The following is a 7,867-nucleotide window of genomic DNA, read 5'->3' on the forward strand; positions in this document are numbered from 1 at the left end:
TTGCTATCACAACTAATATGTGGACTGCTGATCACCGAAAAAGAGGATACATGGCTATCACTGCTCATTACATCGATAATCAATGGAACTTACAAAAATACATCATCAGGTATATTTTATTAAATTGTCTTATTTTGATATTGTTCATTTTTTATTAAGTAATTATTATTATTGAATTAATTATTAAATTAGTGTAAATAATTGATTGTTTAATTAGGTTTGAATATGTGTCAACTCCACATACGAAAGAGGTCATTACTTCAAGTTTGATGAAATATTTCTTAAATTGGAATATTGATAAAAAAATTTCATCTATTACAGTGGATAATTGTAGTGTGAATGATGGTGTTATTGAGTTGTTAATTGATAGAATTGGTTGTGATGCACTTTTGCTTAATGGGACTTTTTTTCATATGCGTTGTTGTGCACACATCTTGCATTTGATTGTGAAAGATGGATTGAGTGTGATTGGAGATGAAATTGATAGAATTCGTGATAGTGTCCTTTTTTGGAGTGCTACACCAAAGAGATGAGAAAATTTTGAAGAAGCAGCACATCAATTGCACATTCCAACTTTAAAAAAATTATGTGTTGATGTCAAAACACGATGGAACTCTACTTACTTAATGCTTCGAACAGCTTTATTTTATAAAGATGTTTTTCCTCGTTGTGTGCAATTACATCGTGATCCTTTGTACAAATATTTGCCAACTGAAAATGATTGGATCATTGCAACTGAGATTTGTGAGAAGTTGAAATTGTTTTATGATATCATTGAAGGTTTTTCTAGCACAAAATATGCTACTGTAAATCTTTATTTTTCTAATATTTGCAAAATCAGATTGGCATTGAATGAATGGATTATGCATACCAATAGAATTATTTCATGTATAGCTATGAGCACGTTAGGCAAATTTGAAAAATATTAGAATGATGTGCATGGTATAATGGGTCTTGCCACAATTTTAGATCCAAGATACAAAATAGAGTTGTTGGAGTATTACTTTGAAAAGATTTATGGAGAAAATGTTGAATTTGAAATTGAAAGGATTGTACAAATATGTTGGGATTTGCTTAAGGAGTATGAGGAGAAATTGGCTTTGAAAAAGGAAGAATGACCTTCTAGTTCAAGCTTTTCATTCTTAGATGGTGTTGATGCTACTGAATTAGGAAATTTGGGAGACTATGATGATTTTGTTTCAAGGAAAAAAAAGAAAAAATCAAAAGTAAAATCAGAGTTAGATCGTTATTGGGATGAAGAAGTCATACCAAGAAAAGGAGATTTTGATATATTGAATTGGTAAAAACTAATTGGACCTCAATTTTTGACCTTACAACTTATTGTTAGAGATATTTATGCCATACCGGTTTTTACTGTTGCTTCAGAGTCTACTTTTAGTATGGAAGGAGATTGGTGAGTGCGCAACGTAATAGACTTCATCCATCAACTATAGAAGCTTTAACATGTTGTCAAAATTGGTTATAGGCTGAAGAAGAAGGTACAATAATGCATATTATGCAATTTTATTTTTTATTTTAGCATATTGTTAGTTATTATATTTTGTTGTTATATATTATTTGTTAATATTTTATTATTTTATTTATAGGGTCAATTTCATTAAAAGAAAAGTATTTTTACGAAGATGTTGATGAGACTGAGATTGAGGAAAAGATAACTAGTTTGGTAAATAATATTATCTTTTTTAATTAATTTATTTTTTATATTATTATTTTTAAATATATTATTTTATGAGATTTATTTATTCATCTTATTGTTTTATTTTATAGGACTAGTGTGGTTAGAAGAGAATGATGATATGGAGCTTAGTGATGATGGAATGATTTATTGTGGTCTTGAAAGATTTTTATCATGTTGGATGAAAGGATATTCAAACAATTTAGCTTTTTATTATGGTGATTTAAGCTTTTGATGTTCATCTTGTATCATGTATTATGTTTAAATTTAGTTATTAACTTATGCTTGTTTGATATTTGAATTTTAGTTTACTAAGTTTTATATATTTCATAATTCCATCATCTATGGTAAGAATTTGTGAGTTTGAATTTACTATATTTTATATATTTTATAATTCTATTATTTATGGTGAGAATTTATAAGATTTTTACTAGATAAAAAAATAGTATGTACTAAGTTTGAATTTATGAGTGATTATGTTAAATTTGTTAATGCTTGTAATATATTTAGATTATGATTTATTACATTTTTAGTAAATTTAAATAGGTAGTAGATTGAATTCGGGTCGGATAGGGTTAAATTCGGATAAATAATATTCTAGTGGGTCGGGGTCGGGTTTTTCAGTAACAACCTCCGAGCGGGGACAGGTCGAGTATCGGATAAAAACATTGAAGCATCGGGTCAGAGGCGGGAAAAGCAAAAAATTGCCCTGCCTCGCGTCGATGCCAACTCTACCCCTATCACAAGTAGAACGTTATCAGGTAAGAAGCATTCTAGAAGTTTTGACAGGTTAGTTGAATTGTTGGAGCAAATAGGCAATATTATAGCTACATATTATGAAGCAATGCAAGAAATCAAGGGCATTTCATCTTTCTTAAAAAAGAAACTAAGAAAAATGATAGGTGAATGTCACTTTTTAATGAAATCATATAACTAGATGGATTCTCTCAAGATGAAATGCTATATGTTGGGGAGTATATCTCGAGAGATACACACAAGGTTAATTTCTTCTTTACTCTGCTAATTGAATTTCAAAAGGATTACATACGAAAGCAATTGATTGAATTTAATGCTTATCGATTATCATTTAACTTTTCTCCTTCATGACACACGTAACTATTTTAAATTATGGACATCTTCATTTCTTTGTAATATTATAATTACATTTTTTAATTTTGGACATTGTAATTTTTATTCTGATGTTGAAAGGTTTTTAATTTTTTTTAATGTTGAATGGTATAATTATATTTTTCTCATTTATATAACTACATTTTTTTATTAAGAAAAAAATTGTGGTTAACAAAATTGATGTTGAAAGGTTTAGATAAAGAATGCATTTTTTAACATAAAAATGTTGTCTTTGTTGATAAAAACTGTATTCTTAACAAAAAACGTCGTCATTGTATAATTAACATAAAGTTGACTAAGTTTAAATTTAAATATGATAAATTGACAGAGACTACGTTTTTGTACATCAAAACATTGTAGATGTTGACAAAAACTCGTTATTTAACAAAAAAATCCCGTCTATATCAAGTTAAATAAAATTTAACAAAATTAATTTTAAATTTAATAAACTAACAAAGACTGTATTTTTGTACATCAAAAGGTGATCTATGTTGACAAAGATTGTGTTCTTTAGTAAAAAAACGTCGCCTATGTCAAATTAACATAAATTTGACAAATTTTAATTTTAAATATGATAAATTGACAAAAATTATGTTTTCACTATCAAAATGTCGTCTTTGTAGCCAAAAACTTTATTTTTAATAAGAAAATTTCATCTTTGTAAAGTTAATATCAAATATGGCAAAGTTCAATTTTAAATTTGATAAAATAATAAAGACTATTTTTTTACCATCAAAACTTCGTCTTTATTGACAAAGATGAAATTTTTTTAACAAAAAAAAAAAAGTCATCTTTGTACATATTTGTTAAATGTAGTAATACATAACAAATCATTGCTCCTAGCCATTCAATTTACATAATTTGGATGATACATTATTTGGACAAAATATTCGAACCAAAAAAATCATATATCTTGAATTTAGACATGATCCACATACAAGGGAAATGACATCAATAAAAAAAATATGCTTGTATATAAATTATGTACAATTTACATCGATAAAAAAAATTTACATCAACATAAAAGGAAAAAAATGCATTGTCTTCACTCTATAAATTTGGATATTTAGTCACATCATTCATGACGAACCTCATCAATTTCTTTTTTTGTGAAATGTTCATTTTCAACCCACTAAAAATAATTGAATGGATATAAAAATGAAATCAATATATAATTCATAATTTTTTTTCATATACTAACAAGCTATCTGTAATTAAAAACAATAATTAAATTTATTTGCTATACTCAAAATATCATTATCGATTATTACTTTCATGAAACGAAGGATGTAATATCTACATTTTTGAATTTCTGGTTGATAAGGAACTTGTAAATGATTGATAGGTTGTCAAGTGATTTTCACAATCATGTAAACAATTGATAAAATAAAATACATAAATATACTGAAAATGTAACTTATGTTATTTTTTTTTTTTATTATGAATAGTAAATCCCCTTAAACAACAACATAAGGTACCCACAAGTTATACTCATAAATAAATCGTAAACAAAGTTCAAAACTTATATAAGATAATTACTTTTTTATTATATCTTTGAGTTCTTATGATTGTTTAGGGTTACTTTTTCCTAAGTTAAAAAAGTAAACCTTATGATTTGCGTATTCAATGACAACCAACTACCAATGACCTTTGAATAAATAGTATCTATTCCAATATTGAAAATTAGGTTTTTAACTATTTTCAATTCCATATAAAATAATATAAAATAATTAACAATTGCTGACATATCATGAAAACATAAAAAACATACACAAGATTATAAAGCATAAGAAAGAATTAGGCTTCCTTGTAACAACCCAATCCCATATCAAGATAATTTGAAATTCTACTATGATATATATGTAGAGGCTTAAACCTAAACTTATGAGGCACCTTTTGTGAAACAAAACCATGAAACCTTCAGGTCAAAGTAGACAATACCTTGTAGGTTGTAACACCGACAATCTCACATTGAAATAATATCTAAATATGACATGATATGTATGTAGATATCTAAACACAAACCTATTAACCATTTTTTATGGGATAAAATCGTAAGACCTTCGGGTCAAAGCGAACAATACCTCATAGGTTGAGTACGAATCTCTACAAATGGTATCAAAGCGATCATTAGTCGATGAAAACTAAATACTACGTCATGGGAGTCATTAAGTGCTACACGTTGAAAGCCACCTCTAGAATCCCAACGTCTAGTATGATTTTGGTCATGTGGTTAAACTCAGCTTAACAAGGATGTCAAGCTTTAAAGGTGGGAAGATTGTAACGCCTTCAATCCTACTTTAAAAGAATGTGTGGATATAGTATGATATATAGAGAGAGATCTAAATCCAAACTTGTGAGGTACCTTTTGCAAGATAAAATCATGAGGTACCATTTTGTCTTGATAACTTTTATAACAAACATGCAAAGTATGAAAAGCTTAAATAAAAAAAGTCGTTAAAACTATAGAAAATAACTAATGCACTTGCAGCAAACCAAAAAACTACCATCAGCACAAAATATCAATAAAAAAAATAAGAATGCAAACATAAATTTACATTTTCATTAAATAACAAAACTCAAATATGACTCTAACTAAAACATACATAGTATAAAAATATTTTCTATATCACAATGACAAATAAGTAAAAAAATCAAAATCATAAAAAAGTCAAAAGTCAAAAATCATATTTATATTTTAAATCATACTTGTAAGAAAATCGAGTAATAGCTTTGTAAAAAAAACTATAAATAAAACATTGAAAGTATTAATTAATTCAAAATATAAAACACATTAGACATATATATATTTTTAACAAATAAAAGGTTTGCTTGTCTAATTGTTATCATGACATAGTAAATAAAAAACTTAACACCTTAAATAATCTAAACAATTTATTTGGTTACACTTGAAACAATAACAAAAATCGAAGATGAAATATAAACCTAAAACATTGAAAAAAAAAAACTAAGCTACATAAGAATCCAATAAAACAAAAAAAAAAAAGATAAATCAAATAAGCTAACAATATGTGAATGTAGTGCGAGCTGTAGTCATACCCATTAAGCAAAAAGAACTCAAGCTTCACGTGATGTAAAGTTGCTGTCTATATGAATGCCAAACTCCTTGTGCATAAGGATCTTGATTATAACCATTCTGTCAAAATGTTTGTAAAGACACTAAAGCATTTTCTTATCATCATTTTTCAAGTAGGCAAAAAATCTAAACAAACAATTAATTTCTTCCTCCTTGCTATTTTTATTATTTGTTACTATGATGACAAATAATACAACTTACTAATTTCCAACTTGGTTTATATAATTATTATCTAGTATGCCTCATTAAATGAAGTAAAATAACAAAGAAATGATGAAAAGATGGATATTATATTACCATACATCCATGAGCACCAAGCAATTTTAACTAATGGTAGCCTTTACATCTTATCAATTTTATATTCATCTATTCAGTTTTGTTTTAATAGATTTTAAACTCGATGTATTAAAATTTACACCTGTCAACACTTTCTTGTCATCTATTCTATCATAAAAGACGTAATATAGGAAAAAAGTAAAGGGATATAAAGGTGGAATACATGGAATATAGGGCATATATAAATGTTGTGGATTTCTTTTTTTTTTTTTCTTTTACATATGGGTTAAACATCACAAATACTTAGTTGATATCATATTGATAATTTTTGAAATTATGAATTAAGAGATGAAATATTTCAATAAGATAACAATATTAAGAATGCCACCAAATTGCTATAACTTTTAACCATTTGAAGACCAAAAAGTCTAACGACATAAAGAGGAAAATCCTTGTTACTCTATCCTTCAAAAAAGGTTTCAATATAATTTATGAAATTAATATTTTTTTGCTAAATAACAAAATTTATCAATTTAAAGATTCGATGTATTTCAATATTCGTTAACACAATCTTGTAATCAAAAGATTGAACATGATTTATAAGCATAACATTAAAAAAATAAAGTTCAAAAGGTAGAAGAATCATTAGTCAAGAGCACCCAAAAAAAAAAAAAAAAAACTTATTACAATGTTAGCAAAAATATTAAACAACAAACAAATATGAGTACAATACATTAAAATCTTCATGTTAGCAAAAAGTTTATTGAATAAAAAGGAAACAAAAATAAAAGACTTTTAAACACTAAATATCAAAGAAAAAAATTGTCAAGACATCATTAAATATGAAATGACAGATTATTCATTAATCATCTAATTCAAAACATGAAATGAATCATAAATGAATCTAACTAAAACATTAACAGCAAACTTTCACTAACAAATTCAAAATGAAATGAAATTAAAGTAAATCTCATCTCGTCCTCTATTATTTTAATAATAAAAGTTAACATTTAATCCTTTTAAGAAAGTTATTTAATTTACTTAAACAAAAATTATTGCAGCAATTGAATATCAGCAAGCACAACAAACCTGAAAAAAATAAATTAAAGAAAAATTCATTCAATAAACTATAATGAAATAAAAGAAAGATAAAAATAAGAAATTTTAAATATATTCTAAAAAACTACAAAAACATTAAAAAATATGCAATTGTAGAAGATAAAGTGATTGTTATGATAAGAAAACCAAGTGAATATAATATAAATTTGACTATACTTTGATCTACTTTTATTAAGGAAGTCAAAAAAGAGTGAAAAAAGTTAAAAGAAAAATTCAAGAGTAAGCAAGTTTATTTAACTTTTTACTTTGATTATTTTCTTGAAATTGAAAAAACTCTTTTGTCCCTATTAATAGGTTCAACAAAGCAATATTGAATCTAATAGAAAAGAATTTTAGGGTCTATTACAATTTGAATATTAAATGAAATAGATTAAAAGTTACAAAAAATAGTAATAAATAACCATATATTACTCTATATATGAATATAGACACATATTTTTAACTTTTGAGCTCCAAATGACTATAATTTAATATCTGTAACTTCCTATGATCTTTCTATGATCTAAGAAAGCATTACCAAAATATTGACTAAGCAAAGTAATGAAAAAAAA

This window comes from Durio zibethinus, chromosome 3 (assembly GCF_047325235.1).
Source record: "Durio zibethinus cultivar Kanyao isolate XHJ-2024 chromosome 3, ASM4732523v1, whole genome shotgun sequence".
NCBI classification, from domain to species: domain Eukaryota; kingdom Viridiplantae; phylum Streptophyta; class Magnoliopsida; order Malvales; family Malvaceae; genus Durio; species Durio zibethinus.